At 35.4% G+C, this 25,352-nt stretch overlaps 1 long non-coding RNA gene across 1 annotated transcript; it reads left to right on the forward strand.

Annotated features, from left to right (window-relative positions):
- LOC123600009 lies at positions 1-25,189 on the forward strand. Its single transcript, XR_006713418.1, has 2 exons — positions 1-138; positions 24,971-25,189. It is a non-coding gene; the product is annotated as an uncharacterized LOC123600009 (long non-coding RNA).
- Positions 25,190-25,352: the final 163 nt, after the last annotated feature.

Raw genomic sequence — 25,352 nt, forward strand, 5'->3', positions numbered from 1 at the left:
CTGGAGAAACAGCAGCCCCTTTGAAGCAGTCTGCTTGCAAAATCAAAAAGAGCCATTTAGAAAATCCTCTATAAAACTTAAATTTCAAAACCACTATCTGGACATTGTTGGCTGCCATTTGGTGTTCCAAGATTCTGAGTGGGTATACATTTTTCTTCTATCTTTATCCAGATGTGAAATTATTCATGAAATCACCATATCAGCATGTTTATGGACTAAATATATCTATTTGTCATAGTAATATGTTCAACTTCTGTTATGAAAATAAGAATGCATTCCATAGAAAACAAGTTATTCAACAGAATTTGATAGTTTAACTTGTTAATTTCTTTTGGCAGTGGAAATGTTGGCGGTGATTTTACCCAATAACAGATTCTGACATTTGGAACTTGCAGCTATTACCTACAGCAGATCGTGTTTCCTCTATAGCGACTAGCTATTCCCTCCCTTCATCATCTTTTACTCTTTCAGGGATGTCTTTTAGATGAGCTCTAATTTAGGATTTTTATAAGTGAAAGCATCATACTGATGGTACCTAAGGTGACAGAGTGTCTTGATTTTTGTATGTATGAGTATATATTTGGAATAAAAATATTCTTAGGAAAGGGGACTGTTAATATATATTATAAAAAGAAAATTTGCTCTTATTTGGATTCCTGGGTACTTGAAAGGAAAGGTCACTTGAAAAAAGAGCCAAGATAACTTAATGAGTGAACTATTCATTTAGAAGAACTGATTATTTTACAAATTTACTGAAATCGAGTTGGACGAGGGACATTTTCCCCTTCCATTTGTAGGCGTTCAGACTCTAAGATATAGCTTTTAAATTTAATTATTATATATTTCCTTTCCAATTATTTGTCATGTGTAGTATATTGAAATATTCCATCCTGAGAATTCACCTTGATTTAAGCAAAGTGGGTATAAAACTCTGGACAATTCTTTGGTAAGGGATTCATAATTTCCCCTTAATAAAAAGCTTTTAGTACATGATTTGATTAGACAAATTCAATTTGCGTAAAACTTTCCAGGACACATCTATTGCATAAAAGGAAGGCAAGCTTTATTTTATTAATAAAACTGTTCTAAACCCTTGATAATAGTTTGGTATGTGATTTGTGTTTTTGTTCAGATTTTAATTATTTGGAGAATCTAAGCATTCCAGAAATATAATCTTCTACTTTGACATTGCTACTATTTTACTCTTCAGTTGTGCAGTTTGGTACTTGATTCTCTTTATTTTTTGATGGCCTATTATTATCTGGCACACCTGACTAATCAATGAAGCCTAGTAATTTAAAATGAGTTTTTCCATTTCACAAGAGATAAAGTAGCATTCTGATAATTTACAATCATGGCCCAAACAATGGAAAAATAGGAGATGTTTTCCTGAATTCCAAAGCAAACTGTGTATATATGAACAGGAAATAGAAATGCTTTAATTCAGTCTTAAAATTATAACATCATGGTAGTTCTTAAGACAACTATATGCATGCATAGCGATTCTCAAAAATTTGTTGAAGAAGTGGATAACCAGCAGATTTTAAACTTATCCCAATTAAAGTTCTGTTGCTTTATATTCTAACAGCCACAAACAAGGACTACTCTTTATTGTTAGGTTGGGTTTTCCAGGAAGCAGACACCAAGGTCGAATTAAATGTAAGAGAAATTTGGGGGTGGGGTGGGAATGGCTATAAAGGATATAGGGGAGGAAAAACGGAAGTAGGCAAAGACAGCCTATAATGTGGGTGTGATATCTGTGAAGGAGTGAGGTCAATGAGAAATAATGGATAGGAAGAGCCTCAAATTACAAAAAGCTTTGAGAAAATCTTGACCAGACTACTGGGGTGTCTCAGAGTAATGATTTCTCATTAGAGTTTAGCTGCATTGGGCAGGAATGCCTTAGCTCTGGTACCCCCACCATGGTCAGTTTATGGGAGTGACCCAACACGAATGTGCCTCACTTTGAACATTGCAGTAGATCCCAAAGGTATGACTATATTTCCCATTACTGGTTCTCCCTTCAAGGGAGACTGAGAGCTTCTATGACAGCCACAGTCTGTGTTCTCCAAAATATTTAATTACTCAACATAAGGTTTCTGATCCCTTGAATTTCCTGAATTTGTGTTCATTTTGTTCTCTGATATCTTGAAGATGATATCTATCTGTTATACTCTGTGTTCATTCTCTTTTCTCCCATTGGGAAAACCTAACATTCAATCATACACTCTTATTTCTGTAACTCTTGGAATATACTGGTTGTAACAATGGTAAAGAGAGTGAGGTCTCTCAGCAAAAATACAGGATAGAAGGCAAGGAGAATATTTATAGGTGAAAGAAATGACCCATTGAGACCAGAACATGTATCAGAGTTGAGAATAACATGCCTGTCTTTTATGGTATTAATAGAAACACAAATGATGATTGAAAATCTTTAAAAACACAGTAAATAGAGTAAAGGCCAGAAAGAGATGGTATGTTTGTTAGTGAGTGGTATATTTATATAGGGTACTCCACCCAGGGGACTCAAGTGACAGAAATAAATGTACAGTTGTGCATGGAGAAGTCATCCGAGCATAGGCAATAGGCAATCAAAGGTCCTGAGCTAAGCACATGTTTGGTGGAGTCAGAGAAAAGTGAGGAAGCTACTATAAGCTGGATGGAATGAGCAAGGGGGCAGGGGTAAGCGATAAGCTAAATGGGGCAACGTTGTCAGGATAAGCAGGGAGATTCTACCCTAAAACCATGATTTCTATTCTCTCTCTCTCTCTCTGTCTCTCTTTTTTTCTAAGTTCATTTACTTATTTTGAGAGAAAGTGCGAGTGGCGTGTAGAAGGAGAGAGGTAGAGAAAAATCTGAGATGACAGCGCAGAGCCCGACCCAGGGCTCAATCTCACCAATCTCGAGATCATGACCTGAGCCAAAATCGAGACTCAGAAGCTTAATCGACTGAGCCACCCAGGCACCCCTATCCTGAATTTGATTTTGAGTCAAAGGACAAGCATCACAATTTTCGCCAGATGAGCAACATGCTCTGATTTGTTTTAAAAGAATCACTCTGGCTGGTATCTGGCAAATGGGCTGAGGGACTATTATTAAGGATAGAACATCATAAGCATCGGGGAGGGTCCCTATATGAGAACAGAATGTCCAGTTCACCAAAAAATATAAAAATTCTAAGCATGTATACAATCAATCAAAAGGGCTTGTAAAACATGAAACAAAAGTGCCAGGAGATTTAGAAAAATTAGCATAAACATAGGGAATTGCAATACATTATTTTTTTTAACTTCAAAGGAACAGACAAAAAGTCAGGACAACAAAGTTTATCCAAGAGATATAACAAAAATTCTGCATATAACAACTAGGAAAGTTTTCTCAGACTTCCATGGAACATTTATAAATACTGATTATGTAAATAGGCCAAAAAGCAGGGCTCGGAAAACTCTGCGGCAAGATAGATATGGGATAGGTATATGAAGGTCTACTTTTCTGGTCACAAAATGATTAAATTAGAAGTACATAGCAAAAGAGATATGAAAATTTCCTGAATAATTAGAAATTAAGTAATTATATACTGATATTTACATAAATCATAATTGAAGAAGAAATCCTAATAAGAATTTAAAACTGCCCAGAACTGAGTAATAAAGAACACACTACATATCAAAATTTAGACCTTGAGGTAGGCAGACTTTTAAAATTTTTTTTTTCAACGTTTATTTTATTTTTGGGACAGAGAGAGACAGAGCATGAACGGGGGAGGGGCAGAGAGAGAGGGAGACACAGAATCGGAAACAGGCTCCAGGCTCTGAGCCATCAGCCCAGAGCCTGACGCGGGGCTCGAGCTCACGGACCGCGAGATCGTGACCTGGCTGAAGTCGGACGCTTAACCGACTGCGCCACCCAGGCGCCCCATAGGCAGACTTTTAAAATCAAGACCATTACATGTGGCTGTGAAAAAAATATATATTATATTTTACTATGTTAAAATGAGTTTTTCCCTTTTTTTTGGTTAAAAATACTAAAGAAACTAAAGCTGACAAGTTAAAACCAGAATGCCTACAAATAAAAAAGAATTATTAATACCAGTGATGCACAAAGAACTTCTTAGGATTTGAAGTTCAAGAAATAATTAAAAAATGGTGGAAAAGAAATGAGTCAGTGTATTATTAAAAAAATATACGAGTATGAAAAATATATCAAGATCATAATGAAATGCTAGTTTATATTTATTCTATGGAAAAATTTTCTAAAAATCTGACAATACTAGGCCATGAAGATGTGGATCCACTGGAGAACTTGCATATTCTAGTGGGAATGTAAATTAACACACCCCCTTTGAAAAACAAAAGCTGTCTTGCAAAATTATGCTTTTTTATACCCTACAACCCTAGGTTTGTTTTGGGCCAAATTCCCTTGAAAAGGAGACAGGGGTTCTTGGGCAATGCTCTGTTAAGGTTGTGCACACGGGAGAAGCTTGTTAAGGGAGCGGGTATGCAGAATAAGGAGAGCGGGGAGCCAAGCAACGCCGTAATAAGGGTGATCTCTCCACATCTTCCCTGCCTTGAGGCAGGGTGGCAGGCAGTTGTACACTTCCATTGACTCCCAGCCACCCCAGGATGATAAGGAGATGAGGAAGAAATGCAATCCAGGCAACTCAGGTGATGCTGCACCTATTTCCCAAGAGCAATTCTCCAGGGAAGGTTGCAGGTCTAAGATTTTAGCGGCAGCACCGCAGCAACTGGTAAACGGAATCTGGGAAAATCTGGGTAAGGCAGTACCAGCATCTCCCACAGCCTGAGAGAAACATTCTACATATGCGAGATTGTTCATAAATGCATTGCTCACAGTGGCCCCAAACTAGAAGCAATTTGTTTGTTTTTTGTTTGTTTGTTTGTTTTGTTTTTTGAAGTTCATTTATTTATTTTGAGAGAGAGAGAAAGTGCGAGTGGCAGAGTGCCAGAGAGATTGAGAGTGAATCCAAAGCAGGCTCCACACTGTCAATGCAGAGCCTGATGCGGGGCTTGAACTCATGTGAATTGAGAGATCATGACCTCAGCCAAAGTTGGATGCTTAACCGACTTAGCCACCCAGATGCCCTGTAACCTTTGGATTTATTGATATGGCAGCTCATATATCAACCGTGGGATATTCACATAATGGATTTTTATTCAGTCAGAATGAATTAACCTCAGTCTCATGCAACAATCTGGTTAAATTTCAGCAACATAAATATGAAGCAATAAATAAATTTTCATATTCCATAAAAGCCTTTTATGGAGTTAAAAAATAATTAAAATATATAGGAATACATATTGATGAGTTTTAAAATATACAAAACTATGGAAAAGAAGTGATGAACAACAGATCTTGATGGTTGCTACTTTGGCTTACGACTGGTAGGAGGATGGGATGCGCGTTGGGGAACACATATAAAATATTCACAGGGTGCCAGTTTTGATATTGAATGATAAATTTAGAAGCTTATTACATTATCAAAAACAAAAAAAATGAATAAAATATAAACACATTTCAAAAAGACTCTGGATGGATGAGTGTGTAATGAATCAATAAATAGGATTAATAAACTTCTTGGCATCTATAATATTAAAGAAATAAGATTTTCTAATTATAAAATAAAGTTTCTGTTTAAAAGATGAGTTAGAGATGGTCTTAAAATTTTGTTTTGCACCACTGGAAGAATGATTGTCTTTTACTTAAGTGGGAAGATTAGAAGGAAAGAAAATATGGAAGCAGATGGATGGTAGGAATTGAGATACTGGTTTCATATTAGGCTAAGTCTAAAATGCTTATTCAATTCTCAAATAAATACAATAGGTAGGCAGTTGAATTTTGACATTGTAGTTAAAGGGATAGTTCTGGACTAACAATACTATTGTAAGTTGATACCACATAGTTAAAGCCATACACCTGGACAAGATCACGCAGGAGGTGAGTGTAGATGAAGTGTTAAAGTCTGAGAATGGATGCTTGCCAAGCACTGCAGCCATTAAAGGTCCAGAAAAAGAGAATCAAGCAAAAGTATGTGAGCATTAGCGCATTGAGGTAGGAAGAGGTTTAAGACCGAATAACCTTCCAGGAAGCCGTTGTAGAAAGCAGGTAATTCATTGTGTCAAATGTAGCTGAAAGGCATAGTAAGATAAGGACAAAAGATCATTGGATTGACAATATGAAAGTCATCGATGTCCTTAACAGGTGGTTTTGGGGGAGTAGATGTAAGGACGACTGGAAGGAGAGAGGTTGAGGGTGGGGGGCAGCAACCATAGAAACATCTGATTTAATGTGTGTCTAGTGGAAACAGGTTTAAGAATTGGTGCTCTGGCCCATTTTCTTTCCCTGAGACAGTCAGCTTCAGTGTTAGAAGTAATTACAGATATACGGATTTTAAAATCCAGAAAACACCCCTAGAATGAATTAATGCAATTCCATCATTTTTCACATGAAATACTTGGAAAATTAATACCCAGAAAAATAATGCTAGTTGCCTGAGAACATAAAGCTTATGAGTTAATGAGAGAGCCAGACCGAAATCGAAATTTTCTGAATCTTAATTCAAGAGTATTTATATCTCACTGAAAAAGTCAGCTAGGTTATAATTTTAATTTTTTTATGCAAGCAGGAATAAAATGTATTTGATTTAACTATCAATATAATAGAAAGCTTTGCTGTTGGACATTATACAAGATTTATTCAACTACTTCATTTCCAGGATGTACCAAGTGTCTCCACTTTAACCCGTCCAAGTCCGACTCATCATTCTGGTTGCAGCTTACATGTCAGGAAAGTAAAGCCTCTGACCCCAAATTACGGAGCACAAAGCCAAATATAATACAATTTGTTATTATTCATGCTTTTGAATTATGCATGAAGTTACCTCTTCTATTTGCAGGAATAATTGAGACGTTATAATTGTATGAGAGCAAATGACTTCTAGCTTCTTTGAGAACCAGGAAGAGCCCTTTTCTCATCCTAGTAGTTTTTTCTTTAGTTATCAAAATGCAAATATAAGGTGAAAAACTTAGAACTGTATTGTTGATTACTTATACATTTAGCCTGACAACCAACTCAGTGCTCATCAAGGGGCTTTTACTGTGAAAAATATAATATCCCAAACAAATGACAGATAAGATATACACATTTTGTGAAAAACTGACTTATATGCACATTCAGGTCAGGATACATATCCACTTATGAGGAATTATAAGATAATTTCTCAGTAATGTCAATTGAAGGTAAAAGGAAAAGCTTCTTTGAAGAAATAACATGTCACGCTCTTTGGGTGCTTTCATTCAGAAGAAACATAATACCCTAGTAATATTAAAATCCCCTAGAGTGTGTGATATGGCTAATGTCATCTTTTTCTCTTTCTCCCTCTCTCTCTCTCTCTCTGACTACTTTGGAAGTCATCCAATGAGAAAAGTAAGGATTTGTTCCTTTCAGTGCAAGGAAGAGACAACTAAAGCGTATCCATTATTGGAACTGGAAGTTAATGCAGTGCTCCTTAATAATACTCAGGACTAGAAATCAGTACTGGTCCTACATTAGACTTCCCTTTGAAGGATGAGTATATTGATTTCACTGGCATAATGTTCAAAAGGGTGACTATTTGCTAACTCTCTTCATCTTCTTCTTTGGTATAAAATCGAGGCTTTAGCATGCATTTTGAAAATCTCCTTTGTCTTTAATATTTCTCATTAACTCTAAATGTTGGGTACATTTTAAAGAAAGTTTAATATGCTAATTTCTGATTCATTTATACTGAAATCTTAAAACTGTTAAGTTTTGATATTTAAGAAGACTGAAGAGACCTATTAAATCCTTCAGTAAGTGAAAAAAAAAAACATATTCTGAAGAAAATACTGTTAGAATACTTAAAATTTAAGTGTTCTTAATGTAAAAAAAAATCCATAAATAAAGATGTGTTTTTCATTACAGAAATTTCAGTCCCTTTTCAAGATAGCCTGGTAAGAAAGGGGAAAAGATGGAGTAAATTAATATTTGGAGGGCAGCTCTCTGCACTTTGGTGCCAGGTACCTTTTGCATATTTCCTATTTAATTCTCACCTTAAAATTTGACAGTAATATTGTTGAACCCACTTACCAGGTGAAAAGACCAAATATTAGAAAATCTAAGTAGTTTTCCCAACAATACTCCCAAGTAAACTAATTTTCCCACAAAAGATCTCTGAATCTAAATATTGGCCTTGTTACTAGAGCTATATTAATGAATAAATTAATGAATAAGTAAATAAATTAGCAAAAAAAATTCCCATAATTTCACTTAGTATAGGTCTTATTGTTTTTGTATTATTATCTAATTAATTCTTTCTTCCCTACAAGAATGTAAGCTTTTTGGGAACTTGTTAGATACCTATTTTTGTGTTTTTATAGGGTTTAGCCTAAAGAAGGGATCTATCTATCTATCCTTCTATCTATCTATCTGTCTACATCCAACCATCCATCCATCCATCCATCCATTTATCTATATGAATGATTGACCAATAATCTATGTTTACTCTTTTGCCTCTTGTGTGGAACTCAATCAAGCTTCAGGTATTACGTGTTTTTCTTTCAAATTGTTACAAATTTGAACTTTCAGGTTTGGCTGACCAATCTATCAATTTTCTTCAAAGTTACCATTAAACACTACATTTTCCAATAATTTACATATAAATCATTGAAAATAAAAACTCCGTGTGTATATTGTAATACTTATGATGAACACCTATAGTGTTTTTATATCTCAATATTTGTTTAACTGTATTCCATGCTGCCACATAGTCTATTCTAGCTTATATCTGTTATAAAATATTCCACTGAATGAATGTGTCATGCTTTATTTAAATATTCTCTTATTCCTAGGCAAAAATGTTGCAATATAACTATTTCCTATAGGTATTTTCTTCAGGATATATTTGTATAAATGAATACCTAAGTCCAAAGCCTGTGAATGCTTTGTAAAACTTTTGCTAAATATCACCAAATTTGTTTTCCAATTTGATTTTCTAAATTATTTTGCCCTTAGAAATATTTAATATGTCTGCTTTTTTTTTGAAATCTTGTTCAAAGTATTACTGACACTTAAAAAATGAAGTAATAATTTTTAAATGGCACTTAATGTTTAAGTATTTATTTAAATTAGTGAGGTATAAGACCTTCACATCCTTTTTACTCATTTTATTTCTTTTAGAACATAACTTTTGAGCAAAAATAGATGATTAATTTGTTATCTCAGTGTACACAACTAAATTTCTTCTGTTATAGAGAGAATTTTGAATAAGTTCAGTAATAGTGCCACTCCAAGAATTTAGATTGGAGCAAATTATTTGATAGCCAACATATTATCAGAGTTCATGTACCTGTAATCAGAAATTCTGCTAAATGGCTGTTTAATTTATCCTTAAAAGTCTTTTCTGAAATAACACACTGCAATTTATTTCAACATGTAAATTGCTATTTTTTGGTGGGGGTGGGGGGGGGAAGAATCTTTAGGTTTGATAAATGACTGTACTATTTTTTAGAAAAAGGAGGAGATGTTTTTAATGTTTTTAAAATATAAGACATTTCCATTGTTACTTGATATTTGTTAATTAATCCTAAACTAGAACCTAATTAATTCATTAATGGTATCTATGTATCACCAGGGATCTAGGGTACTCAGTTTAATATTTGTAGCAAACCAATATTGAAACAAGGGAAGAAAGAACCTGCAACAGGACAGAGATGAACTAATTTATGATCCTGGCAATGCCACTAACTAGGCATAAAGTATTAGGTTTTCTTGCCCAAATTTTGAGAAGTTTCTTCCCTTTCATAATTCACAAAAATGTAGAGAATCTAGAGTGTGAGACTGCTTGTCAAAACTCTTTGTAACATTGTCATGGCTAAATTATTATTACTGAAAGAGTTAAAATTATAAATTTCAAAGCTTTGTATTAGTAAAATGCCAGATAGCAAGGTGTCCATAGTTGGATATAAATTGGTTTTGCTGCTAAATCATCCTTATTAACAAAATGAACTCCTCTAAAGTCAGTGTTAATTTAGAGTTAGATACTCTTAGAATCTGAGCTGCAGACTCCATCAACATGTAGGGGAAAAAATAAACTTATACACAGATAACAAAGTTTGTTCATTTAGATTATTCATTCATGCACAGAATCTGTTCAAATACTATGAGAACACCTAGTATGTGCTAGTCACACACGAGCTATCTCACACACTGAGATATAATGGCAAGCAGAACATGATTTTCTTTTCACATTCCACTGACATGGAAAAGTATGAAAATAAGTACAGCACTAAAAATGATTCTATTTGATTTTATAGGAATATATCAGATTTACTTACTAGAAGATTTAATAAGTTTAGCCAATTTGAAGTATTTTGTAACTAATTTTAATTGGTAGATGGGTAATTCCTTCCATTTGGGGTCCAGTCATGCAACATTGCCCTCTCTCAGGTAGATAGTGGTTCTGATGCAATCAGTTGGGGGCTGAGGATTTCCATTTCTGTCAACATATACCACACAAAAAGGGTAGAATATACCCTCAAAAGCATTTGATAGGTACTAAAAAGAAAATTAAAAGTACATAGATTTAGGATTAAGGGAAGGTTGAACCCAGCTGGACATGTTGAGCACTGAAGCTAGCGTTAGCCTTGAGGGGATTTGCTAACCTGATGACCTCAAACTTTGATTGTCATGGATTTGAGGGACACAAGAGACAGGAGACAAAGCTCAGGAACTAATCACAACAGGGTATCTATTAGGAAAACCTTACTATAAATTAATTATCCTAAGAGTTACACTGTCATCCTCAGTGTACCAGTGGATAAGAAATACCCATTTCCTTAGTATCATCTCACCCAAAAGATGAATTACTACTTGAATCTTAGTATTGAGCAGGAGAAGTATCTGAAAAGTTGTAACAGTAAGGGGGACCTCATAGATTTGTAGCCTATATTTATAATATCTGAAATACCCAGAACATATCTGAAGAGACTGGGCAATTACGCTAAAGTGATCTCAAAATGGTAGTGCCTTGAGTCACCTGACAGAAGAAAATGTAAATCTTTTCTAAGGGAACTCACTTTTACCATGTGTCTCATGGAAAATGTGCAATCTGCAATCAACACTCAGTAAGTACATCTCAAAACAAGGCTAATTTATTCATTAATTTGTTCAATAAATAGTTATTGAACATCCACTATATATCAGGCACTCAACAGTGAGGAAAATAGTTGAAAATCCTTATTGTCATGGTGCTTATTTTCAAGTGGGGAGAGAAAGAATAAAATAATGAAATAATTAAAAAAGAAAACATGTTAGATGGTAGTAAGTGATAAAGAGAGTGTATATTATTGGTTTTAAGGATGGAGGATGGGGCCACAAGCCAAGGAATTCAACTAGCCTCTACACCTATCTATCTATATCTACATCTACATCTATATAAATGCAGAATAAATCTTCAATGGAATGCCATTCCCAGCAAATTGGCCAAGACAAACCAGAGTACTGGTGAGGATAAAGCACAGCAGAGATGCTTGCTCATTGTATTCATTTTATTGTGTTGCTGTGAAAAAGTCTTACAAACTTAAAAGGATGTAAATTTATTATTTTACAATTGTGTGGGTTAGCAGTCTACCAGTCTCCCTTTTGGACACTCTGGGGAAGAATCTGCTTCCTTCCCTTTTCCAGCTTCTAGGAGCTGGTTAAATTCCTTGGCTCAAGGCTATGTGTGTTCTTCAAATCTGGCAAAAGTAGGTGAAATCCTTCCCATGTTGAGTCACTCAGCCTCTTCTGCCTCCCTCTTCTACTTTTTATGGGCCCTTGTTTATTGAGTCCACAGCAGGATAACCCAGGGTAATCTCCCAATCTTAAGGTTCTTATTCTTACATTTGCAAATTCTTTTTGCCATATAAGGTAACACATTTACAAGTTATAGTGATTAGGACATGGACATGTTTGAGGTGTGAGGGGCATTATTACGCCTACCACTAATGGGAACATTAATTAACACAACTATGAAAAAACCATTTACATTACCTAGAGCAGTTCAACAGGCACATGGTCTAAGACTTAGACACTTTACTCCTAGGTATACAAGCTAAGAAATTTTTCCACATATTCACAGGGAGACATGTATAAAATGTTTTTAACAGAATTGTTTTTAATAGCCCCAGAGTAGAAAAAATCCAAATGCCTATCAATGGTAGAATGGATAAATATATCGTGAAATGTTCTAAAACAATATTATAGAGCAATGTCAATTAATGGTTTAACAATTATAGGCATCAACATTAATGAATCTCCAAAATGAGACATTGAGGTAGAGGAACAAGTCATAGAAGAATGCATAAGGCATGATACCATTATATAGAGTTCAAAACATTCAAAATTAAATAGTATATTCTTTAGGGATGGATAACTGTTATGAATTTTAAATAACAGGAGAGTTTTCAGCCTGAGTGATGGGTCCACATACACAAATGATTTCTTGACTATTCTTTTTTTGTTTCATTTACTTGATTTTAAATCTTTTCTGTAAATTATATTTTTTTTACATTTTTTATCATGTAAGGTATATTTTACAATAACTTAAAAAAGATTTGTTGGGATGATCTTAGCTTTATTACATGCAGCCCTGTGTTTTGGGGCCGATTATTTCACTGAGTTTCATGGTTAATCATCTGCAAAATGGAGGTAATTATATTTACCAATGTAAGAACAAAATTAAATAATGCATATAAATGGCTGAAAAAATAACCCATAATATGAAAGATTTATATATTTAAGATTGATATAGTCAGTAATCATAAAAGAAAATTTGTAATTCTATATCTGGAAATCCATCAACTGAGGCTATTAAACCGTTAAGACTTTTTTTATAAAATGATGAGCTGACATGATGGCAGACCAGGGGATGCTTAATTTTGAGAAAATTAAAAAAATGATCTCATCACAAAAATTTGATAATTGTTTTTATCCTCAGCCTTTTTGTGCATTCTAAACAATAGGTCACAGCCTTCTGTTAGTCTGAATTGCCTTTCTTCTAAAACGTATCACAAGTGTGATTTTTTATTTTCCTCTCAAATATTCTAAGCCTCGTTATAATGAATTCCATTATCCAAAATAATTCAAATATTCCTTCCAATTTGTTCAACAAGTATTTATGGAGTGAGCCATTGTTTCAGATACTAGAGATACAGCAGTGAACAGACCATGCAGAGTCTTTGTCCTGATGGAGTTTAGAGTCATTCTTGTGGAAGGAGACAGAGCATTAACATATCCATTATTGATTCATTCATCTGTCTATCCATATGCCTGTCTGTTTGTCCATCTATCCATCAATCTCCATGTATACAATGAATTTAGATAGATACATATGACCATGAAGGTAGAGAATGAACTGGCTACTAAGACAAGGAGTAAGAATAGTGGATCAAAGGTTGGCTAATGGCAACAGGGCACTGAGGAAGGCTTTCCTAAATAAGTGAAGAATGATGAGTTGACTTCTGTGAGGCAAGATGGACTTAGGAAACCATGGCAGAAGGTGTGCTATTCTTCTCTGCCCTGTGTTCATCTTTTTCCACCTGATGGGAGACTGATTGGCATAGACTGCATCAAGAGGCATTCTGACCTCTGACTTCCAGTTGAGTTTAGCCAATGGGGAGTATGAGCAGGAAATCAGAGTAGAGCGGGAGACTGAGGTGTAAGGGATTTATTTTTTCCTAATGGGTATATGTGAGGTGACTTTATACTACTAAAAAAAAGTCAAAAGTCCCATCAGCTGGCCCTGAACACTTAGCTTTCTCTCTCTTCTTACTCTTCCAGGCCTCAAATGGCAAAGTATCCCACTGTCACTATCACTGGCCATTCTCCCATTCTTTGTAACTTTTCCTAAACCCTTTCCACCCCTTTGTAAATAGTATCCCCAATAAGCTTGAGGATGCCATCTCTTTTTTGCTGAGGTCCTGACTGATGCAGAGGCTGTTGAAGTAGACCATGTGAACAAAGCCAGAGAGAGGGGAATAGAAGTGGCTATGGGGAGAGGTCATTTTCTTCATATATTCTAGAGATACAACCAACTTGATGATGAATTGAAAGTTCTATCTAAAGCAAAAAAAGAGAAAGAAAGACTCCCATGTTGGGTTGTCGTGGAACGTGTAGAAAGTGGTACCATTAAAAGAGATAAAGAGCATTGGAGAGCTGGTGAGGAGGAGGATGGAAAGCAGGCTGTACTTTCTGAGTATGTTACATTTGGGATTTTTTGGATTTCTCCTTTCTGCTCTTGTCCTCCACATGCAAAGATTTAAAGGAGAAGGAACAGGTAGGAGGAAGCCAGGCTCATGAAGATGTATACTGGGTCATGAGGTTAAGGTTAAGGTCAATATTTGTTTTAAGCGAGGTATGGTGGTCAGGGGAGAGGTCTTTTCTGTGGATATAAATTTGGTCATTGTCAGCATGCAGTTGATATTTAAAGCCAAAAGTCTTGATAAGATTCCCTATGAGGAGTGCATGTGTCTGTTCCCTAAAACCTACAAGTTCTTAATAAACACATCTACTTTCTTGGTCCACTACCATTGAAAAAAAATCTCTTCTGTACTCTATATAGTTTGGGGACTACATAACTGTAGATCTCTATTAACAGTGACTGAGTGCCAAATTATTTCTATTTTTCTATATCTTTCCCTCCTTTCCTGAAATAATTATGGACAGCCTTTCTTCCTACTCACTTGCTTACCTTAGCTCTCAAATGTTATGGGAGTTATTATATTTCTTCTCACTTTTCCTTGTATATTTTTCACCTTCCCTCCTTTCTATTTATTGTTAAAACACTTTCATCTTTCAGTCAGCAAATATCCTCAGTCACAGCATAATGCACAATGTTTCTTTAGCTGCCTTCTCTAAGTGAATTCAATTTTTGTGCTTTTAATTTTTTCCTCTATTTTTATGCTTTATTTTTTTAAGCTTTAGTTTTCAGAGCTAACAAACTGCATCATAATGGATAAGTTGGCTCTAGGTTTCCCTTAATTAATTCTCTGCATAGAAAAAAGCAGTAGTTATTTTCCTTCAAAAAAAAAGCCATCATTATGAAAGGATAATTATTATTTTTTTAACTGGAGTACTACCAGGGACACCATCTCCTAAAAACAAAACAAAACAAACACTTTCCCTAGGTTAGTTCCCATATTTTTAAAACTTGTTAATCGTTATACTATTTCGTCTATGAGATAAGACAGAAAATGATCAATTCTTAGGCTTTTAGGTAATGGAATCATGTCTTCCTTTTCTTCCACTGACATATATGGGTTATATTTAGAGATTCCTTGGTAATTGTTGATCCACTGTGGTAATCAACAGTCCTAGTTTGCCCGAGATAGTCCCAATGTCAACACTTCAAGTTCTGTGTCCAGTGAAATCCATTGGCTCCTGCCGACCAGGACTGTTAGTCACCTTACAATATGTTGGACTTTTTGAATCATTTGAAAGCACACAGATGCAATGTAGAGATAAAGAACTTGCTGGAATGATTCAAAGTAACAATTAGGTATGGAGCTGATAGGTTTCTCATTTATGAGGATGCAGTTCTTAGAAAATAAACTACTTTTATAAAAATGAAATTAATGGCATCCTTTTCTCATATTTTCATTCTGATAAAAGGGAGTGTAATGTATTTCTTATCTGGTCTAGGGTGTGTGATTTATATGTGCCAATATTTAGTATTTGGGGTACATAGCCAAGCAAAAACAAAACAGAGATAAATATTATATAGTATATATTCTTGGAGTTTTATAAGAACACCAATGTGATGAGAATTAAAACAAAACAAAACAAAACAAAACAAAACAAAACAAAACAAAACACCACATCCTTCTTGCCTACTATGTCAAAGGCAAATGTATTCATTTTCTATTCAGGGCTCGAGAAAACCAGCTTTTGTGTGCAGTCTCGTGTCCTTGGCGCCCTGTACACTTTATTTTTTACCTATCATTGTCCTATTATTTTCTTTTCTACAACTTTATCAAAATAAATTGTTTCCATGTTTTATACTGCATCATCCTCTTACAAGAAAGGAAAACTTGGGGCACCTGGGTGGTTCAGCTGGTAAGCATCAGACTCTTGATTTCAGCTCAGGTCATGATCTCCGGGTTTGTGGTAGAGGGCCCATGTTCAGCTCTGCACTGATAGTGTGGAGCCTGCTTGGTCTCTCTCTCTTTTTGCCTCTCTCCCATTCGTATGTGTGCACATGCACACATGCACAAGCCCGCTCTCTCTCTCAAAATAAATTACCATTTAAAAAAAAAAAGAAAGGAAAACCTTCATTTTCTTATCTCTATTAAACAATTATAATTACACAATTGTAATTAAACGATTACAAATGTTTTAAGATTGTGAATGAAAATGGCAAGGTTTGAGAGAATTAGCTTCTTTCTATTACCCAATACAAGCCAAAAAATACAAGTTCTCTTAGAAGTATGTAATTTGCTTACAAGCCATAATCATCAAAACAGTATGGTATTGGCACAAAAACAGACACATAAGCCAATGGAATAGAATAGAGAACCCAGAAGTCGACCTACAAATATATGGCCAACTAATCTTGGACAAGGTAGGAAAGAGTATCCAATGGAAAAAAGACAGTCTCTTTAGCAAATGGTTCTGGGAGAACTGGACAGCAACATGCAGAAGAAAGAAACTGGATCATTTTCATACACCATACACAAAAATAAACTCAAAATGGATGAAAAGCCTAAATGTGAGACAGGAATCCTCCAAAATCCTACAGGAGAAAACAGGCAGAAACCTCTTTGACTTCAGTCTCAACAACTTCTTGTTTAACATGTCTCCAAAGGCAAGAGAAATAAAAGCCAAAATGAACTATTGGGAACTCATCAAGATAAAAAGCTGCACAGCAAAGGAAACAATCAACAAAACTAAAGGCAGACTACAGAATGGGAGAAGATATTGGAAAATGACACATCGGATGAAGGCTTAATATCAAAAATCTATGAAGAATGTACCAAACTCAACACCCAAAAAACAAACAATCCAGTGAAGAAATGGGCAGAAGACAAGAAGAGACATTTTTCCAAAGAAGGCATGAAGATGGCACACAGACATATGAAAAGATGGTCAACATCCCTTATCATCAAGGAAATACAAATCAAAACCACAATGAGACACCATCTCACACTAGTCAGAGTGATTAAAAGTAACAACTCAGGAAACAACAGATGTTGGCAAGGATATGGAGAAAGGGGAACCATCTTGCCCTGTTAGTGAGAATGCAAACTGGTGCAGCTACTCTGGAAAACAGTGTGGAGATCCCTCAAAAAAATTAAAAATAGAATTACCCTATTACCCAGCAATAGCACTAGTAGGTATTTACCCAAAGGATCCTGGAGTGCTGATTTGTGGGGGCACATGTACCCCAACGTTCATAGCAGCACTATCAACAATAGCCAAATTATGGAAAAGCCCAATATATATATATATATATATATATATATATATATATATATATATATATAAAATGGAATACTACTCGGTGATGAAAAGAATGAAATCTTGCTAACTGCAACAACATGTATGGAACTGGAGGGTATTATGCTAAGCGAAATAAGTCCATCAGAGAAAGACAGATCATATGATTCACTCATATGTGGAATTTGAGAAAGCTAATAGAAGAAGGTAAGGACAAATCAGTTATAAACATAGAGGGAGACAAACCATAAGAAACTCTTAAATACAGAGAACAAACTGAGGGTTGATGCTGGTGGGGGGGTTGAGAGGGTAGAGGAGGTGGGTGATGGGCATTGAGGAGAGCACTTATTGGGATGAGCACTGGATGTTGTATGTAAGTGACAAATCATAGGTATGTACTCCTGAAGCCAAGACTACACTGTACGTTAGCTAACGTGACAATTAAAAAAAATATATGTAACATACCTACTTTTTTTCTCAAAATTTTTTTATCTAAATTCTCGTTAGTTAATGTACAGTGCAATATTGCAGGAATAGAATTCAGTGATTCATCACTTACATATAACACCCAGAGCTCATCATAACAATGATGCCTATCACTCATCTAGCCCAACTCCCACCCACCTTCATCCATTAACCCACAGTTTGTTCTCTATCTTTGAGTCTCTTATGGTTTGTTTCACGCTCTCTCTCCTCCCCCTCCATATGTGCATCTGATTTGTTTCTGAAATTCCACATAGGAGTGAAATAATATGGCATTTGTCTTTCTCGGACTGATTTATTTTGCTTAGCATAATACACTCTAACTCCACCCGTGTTTCTGTAAATGGCAAGATTTCATTCTTTTTGATGGCTAATATTACATCTTCTTTATATATATATAACATCTTCTTTATCCTTCATCAGTCATAGTTTGGCTATTGTTGATAATGCTGCTATAAATATTGGGTTGCATGTACCCCTTTGAATCTGTATTTTTGTATCCTTTGGGTAAATGCCTAGTAGTGCTATTGCTGGGTGACAGGGTAGTTCTATTCTTAACTTTTTGAGGAACCTCCACACTGTTCTCCAGAGTGGTTGCACCAGTTTGCCTTCCCACCAACAGTGCAAGAGGGTTTCCCTTTCTCCATATCCTTGCCCACACCTATTGTTTCCTGAATTGTTAATTTTAGCCATTCTGACAGTTATGAAATGGTATCTCATTGTGGTTTTGATTTGTATTTCCCTGATGATGAGTGAGGTTGAGCATCTTTTTGTTTGTTAGCCATCTGGATGTCTTCTCTGGAAAAGTGTCTTTTCATGTCTTCTGCCCATTTCTCATCTGCATTATTTGTTTTTTGGGTGTTGAGTTTGATAAGTTCTTTAAAATTTTGGATACTAACCCTTTATCTGATGTGTCCTTTGCAAATATCTTTTCTCATTCTGTAGTCTGCCTTTTAGTTTTGTTGATTGTTTCCTTTGCTGTGCAGTGTAATATACCTACTTATTAATTACTGAAGCTTAACAGAGAAATAGGTAGGCTTTACCCCGTCCTCTACTTACTATCTCCTTCCCCTTAAGTCAAAGTGGAGACAACATTTTTTATGAGAAACGCATCAGAATTTGCTCTTTTTTTCTTAAGATAACACATATTTGTCTATGAAAAGCTGCAAAATACATCAGTTGGTAGAATTTTTAGTTACTTTGTCTACATTATTCAAATAATCAGAATTCTGAGTCAGAAGAACTGAGGTTTGGCTTCTCTGTTTAATTTTCATTAAAATGACATGGTTGTGCTAAATTCTAAATTCCTGTCCTTTAAGTGATCCATTAGTTATCTTTATTATTAATGACTACACTCAGAGAACATCAGTATTCAAAGATAGAAATATAGTCATGAGGGCCAAGTTGTCCTTGAGGTAACTGGAGTTAAAAAAAAAAAAAAGTAAAAGACACCTTTGTCTGTTCTTTTGCACAGACCCACGATGTAATGATGCATGACTATTGGAGTCTGTATGCATTGTTTTCTCCTTTTAAAATTCCCTCTCCCCCTCACAAATCAATTTACTGCTTGGCAAATAAGCACATAGTATATAAAAGCAATTTACAGGTTGATACAATTGAAAGGAGACCATGAATTTTTTGGCAAGGGACCACATTTCGCCTATATGACAGTTGTGGTGATGGAAAGCTGTTTACAATGTTTGATATATGATCTATTACACCTGCTGTATTGTGAGGGAATGAAGATATGGTTAAATGGAACCAAGTAAAAGTTTAGGAATCCAAATTCTCATACATCTTTCTCCACTTGTGTATGATTCTTTTTCACAGTCTTGTCAAAACTGGGAATTGGTTTTTTTCTGATAAAAGTAATTTTAGTATCTAAAGACATTGCAATTATTTTACCAAAATGCTATTAAGGTTCATATTTGTTAACAGTTTTCATTATGGTATTTATATAAACAATGGAAGTAATTGGTTACACTTCAATGTCAAAATGACATTTCACATACTTATATGAATTATAAGGGTCTCTTTTGTGAGTTACTTTGTTGTGCCTGTACCCTTGGAGGTCCTGTCTGTGAAGTCAAGGCAAGATAGATGTTGGCTTAATAAGAGAAAGTCTTTCTACGACAGGAGATTCTAATATAGAATTTTAATATATAATTTTCCCTGTGAAGTTATAAATTTCCTATAAAAGTAAATGTTTGAGCAAATGCTGGAAGACCCTCTGACAGGAGTACCATTACAAAATTTCCATGTTGCTTCTGGGATCAAACGAGGTTTCCTCAAAAATCCCTTTTAAGTTTTTGTTAATGTTTATTTATTTTTGAGAGAGAGACACACACACACAGAGTGCGAGTCGGGGAGTGGCAGAGAGAGAGAGAGAGGGAGAGAGAGAGAGAGGCACAAAATCCAAAGCAGGCTCCAGGCTCTGAGTTGTCAGCACAGAGCCTGATGCAGGCAGGGCTCAAACCCACAAACTGCGAGGTCATAACCTGAGCCGAAGTCGGATGCTTAACCGACTGAGCCACACAGGCGCTGCTCAAAAGTCCCTTTTAAATCTAACGTGCTAACATTCTCAATAAGAATTCTATAACTGATATTTACTACAGCTGTATATGACATATAACAAATCCGCCACGAACACAACTTTAAAATTTGAAAATGATTTTGGCTGTTTCTGTGGAAGTAGATGTGAGGATGTTAACCTCTCATAAAGGTAGTGAGTGCTATGCTTTTTCTTGAACATTGTCTTTTCCATTGTACTGTATGATTCTAATATATATATATATATATATATATATATATATATATACATATATATACACATATATATACACATATATACACACACATACATATATATATGTGTATATATATATATATATAGAAAGAAAACATGTCTGGAGCTTTTTAATAATTCATGCTCTTTTTCATTTCAAAACCAAAAATCAACTTAAAAACTTAGTAAAATTTTTATGAAAGCTGGAGCCTATAATAACTTTGACTTTTTTAAGGAGTGGAGACAACAACATTGCTTCCTTATATACCTCTTTTCAATAAAAACCAATTTAAAAATTTACATTTTTCAAGGAGGGCTGATTCTCACAAACAAAACATAAGTATGCATCACATAGCGCCAGGGTGGACGCCTGTCACTCAAATCACTGTCATGCCGCAAGCTACCCTGATACAATCAGAAAGGAAAATAGAGTTAGTTAGATGGGTTTACAGAACGATGTCTGCATGAGTGGCAGATGTTTGCGCTATAACAACGTTATGTGCACTCAATTTTTATTATAGAACAATTGTTCTAATAACTTTTATGTTCATGATCAATGTGTCATAAATTCACCTGAATTTCAAAAATGATCTAAGAAATCCAAAGAATTGCTCTTCTGTTGTTTTCTCCCAATATATTCAATAATAATAAAAAAAAGTAACTTATGTGAGCAGGTATTGAACTGTGGATTCCGACAATCTGTGAGATCTCAATATGTGGCCCAAGTCTTCCTGGTTCATGGAAGACCTGCCATTATATCCAAGATGATTATCAATCATCACCTGCACAATATTGTCTGCTGTAAGTGGGTCGTGTGACTAATAGCAGCAATTCGAGCATGATCTGGAAAGCTGTGATCTTTATTGACTAAGTGAACTGGTGACTCTCTCTTTTCATGTTGTTTGTACTCAATTTGTGCTGCTTTCAGTTATTGATATAGTCTATTACTATTTCGGTTATGATATCGTTCCACATTATATGAAATCAATAGTAAGTGTCACGTGAAGCAAGAAACATGTTCATTTATCCTGTAGAAATATTTTAGCCTAGGTCTGTCATCCTCAATTTCATTCTGCAATAAGTTGATGGAAATAATCTAGGCTTGATTATCAATTTATTTACATATATAATAGGCTTTTACTTTCACATTTGTAAATATTTCTTCCATCTTTACCTCAGACTACCGATTCCTCAACATTAATACTGATAGTGACCACCTTTTCAGCTGAATGAAAGCAGAAAACAGGCACAATATTATTTCAGGGAAGTATACATTTGTTTACTGTCTTGGAAATCAACTTCTACCTAACTTTTGTCCTGAGCATATATTTGTATAATCTTTAAGTACAGGTAGTATATTTACATATACACACACATTCATATTGCATTGGTTTCTACTAGAAACAAATCTGATTTAAATTAAATGTCTTCCTGTATTTAGTCTGAAATGCCAGCTGTTAATTAGCCAAAAGAAACACAGTGTAGTCAGTAAGAGCATAGGCAGGTGGAACCAGACTGTTTAGGGGTAAATTTGGTTAAATAACTTATTAGCTATATAATATTAAGAACTGAATTAAGCACTCTGTGTTCAACTTCATCATCTGTAAAATTAGTTGTTGGGAAATAAAATGTATCAGTTCATGTTCTAATTGTTTTTAGAACAGTTTCCGGCTCATAAAAGTACTCAATTACTGCTACGCTCTTATTAATTGTTATCCTAGTGAAGTATCAAAACTAGGCACTTGGCTACGTGGATTTGGGCTCCGCAACATACAAATGGCATTTAGACATGAAACTGAAGCTCCCGAAGAGAAGCGGGCTAAGAGAAGTAAGCCAAGACTGCATGTCAGTGGCCAGACCAGTATTTAGAGGTTTAGCCAGAAAATGAGACTAAAGAATGGCTGACAAGATTTGAGGAAACAAGGACACTATTCTGAAAACCCAGTGCAGAAAGTATATCAAAAAAGGAAAGAGTGATCAGCTCTTTCCACTGTGAAGATGAGGTGATGGTAGGATTAAGAATTGTCCATTTGTGGGGTACCTGGGTGGTTCAGTCGGTTGAGCATCCAACTTCAGCTCATGTCATGATCTCACAGTTTGTGAGTTCGAGCCCTGTGTCGGGCTCTGCTGAGGGCTCAGAGCCTGGAGCCTGCTTCGGATTCTGTGTCTCCTCCTCTCTCTGCCCCTCCCCTTCTCATGCTCTGTCTCTCTGTCTCTCAATAATAAATAAACGTTAAAAATTTTTTAAAAATTAGAATTGGCCATTTGTGTTGGCAACTGGATAATAGCAGTTTCATAATGTGATGGAGTGAGAAAGAAGCAAGGTCATGGGAAAGGATGGTACAGAGTACAGACAACAGATTCTAGTAGCAGAAAATCATGCCAATAGATGGGAACAACAAAAGTATATGAATTTATTTCCTGTTGGGATGTATTGTAGCATGTTTATTTGCTGATAGAAATGAATCAGTGGAGATTGAAGCTGATGATGCAAGAGATGAGGGGATTGGTTATAGGAGCGAAATCCTTCAAAACATGCAAAGGACTGGGCACCTAGGTGGCTCAGTTGGTCAAGTGTCCAACTTATGCTCAGGTCATGATCTCACAGTTCATGAGTTTGAGCTCCACATCTGCACTGACATGCTGAGCCTGCTTGGGATTCCCTCCCCCATTTGTGCCTGCTCGCTCTCTCTCTCTCGAAATAAATAATAAACTTAAACCTGTAAAGGATTGGAGTACCATGTTCCAATTTACCATCAAGGGTAATTTGTTGTAGTTGTTTTTATTGTCTTCTTGGCCCCGCAAGTAAGACTCTTTGTTGTTGTCCCACCTACAAGAGAGCTAGGAAACAGGCATATAATAAATATTTGTTAAATAAACATATGCACAAATACATGAATGAAAACATAAGTAAACAAATGAAGCAGTGGTATGGCCTTAGCTGGGAGGACAGACAATTCTTTCATTGTATCCAGAGGGAAGAGAAGCATATAGGAGTAGATAGATATACATTAGTGGGGTTGTTGATCTAACACATAGGTGTTTCTATCAGACTACTTCTATCATATTACTGAAATATAATATGCATGATTTATTTTAACGTGGAATAATGAGATACAAAGTTAAGGAAATCTTATAGAGAATAACAAAAAAAGATAATGAGACAATGGGAGAAAACCATGTTTTTTTAATGGTTAGAGATTTGACACAGGAGATAAAACATCTGACTAATGAATTTTAGAAAGAGAAAATAGAAAAAGAGATGGAAGAAAATTATCAAATCAGTATTACAATAGCTATGTTAAAATAATGTGGAAATACATAATCATCATTAAATTTTCATAATCAAAAATATTAAGCGAAGAGCTCAAAGTTTGCAGAGAGAAGAAGAATAAGACAGTTCTTATATAGAGTTTTCATACAAAGTCAGGAGATTCTCAACAGCAACATTGGCAATCAGAAAACAAAAAAGAGTAATGATTTTAAAATTCTGAGGAAATCTTGGTTTTATCATAGAATTCAGTACTGGGACAATTATGAATCCAATGTGAAGATACAAAAATACACTATCAGATATGCAATTTCTCAAATATTATCATCTTTGCAAACGTATTCAGGAATTTACTAAATTGAGAAAGTTAAATAAGAAATGACAAGAACATGAGATCAAAGAAACTGGAAATCTAAACCAAAACATAGGCATAAGATGACTGGGACACTATTCTGATCTCTATATACATAGTTATGCCTGATTTTGAATGTCATATGAATGGAATCGTAGAGTATATCCGGTTTTGTGTCTAATTTCATTTACTCAAAAATGAGGTTCAGAATAATCCATGTGTGTTGAGGTTCAGAATAATCCAGTATTCTGTTCTGATTCCCCCACTGAGAAAGAACTCACTGCCCAGCTGCAAGAATTCTGGTTAGCTGATAGCCTCTACCTGAAGCTCCTCCAGGATCCACCTCAGCTTTCGGTCCAGTTTACACTTTCCTTGAGGGCAAATCAAGGCAGAAATAGGTTGAGGTCATGCTGTTATTCAGATGACCTCTGCCAATGATAGTAAAGCCTTATGCAGAGCCCCTCTGATGGGAAGTCCTTGCTCATGAGCTCTCCATTGAGCTGACACAGACTTTCAGGAACGAAAAGGCATGAGACGTCCTGACCAATCAAGTTTTCTCTTCTCTCCTCAGGTGTTACTTTCCAATACTGTCCTGCAGTCAGTCCTACCTCTTCAGTGGCTGCTTCCTGCCAGACGTAACCTGTGATCATGGATACGTTGTTCATGTCATTTTTTTGACGACTAGTATTCTATTGCAAGAGCATATCACAATTTCTTTATCCACTCTCTTGGAATTTGGAGTTGTTTGTGGGTTTGGTTTATTATGAATAAAGCTGCTCTAAACATTCTAGTTCATGTCTTTGTTTATGGACTTACATTTTAGGAGCAGAATGGCCTAACTAGAGGGGAGGCATAAATTCATAAGAGATTACCTAAAGTAGTTGAATCATTTTACATTCCCACCAACAACATGGAAAAGTACAAATTGCACCATATTTTCGTCAACATTTGCT

This window comes from Leopardus geoffroyi, chromosome C1 (assembly GCF_018350155.1).
Source record: "Leopardus geoffroyi isolate Oge1 chromosome C1, O.geoffroyi_Oge1_pat1.0, whole genome shotgun sequence".
NCBI classification, from domain to species: Eukaryota; Metazoa; Chordata; class Mammalia; order Carnivora; family Felidae; genus Leopardus; species Leopardus geoffroyi.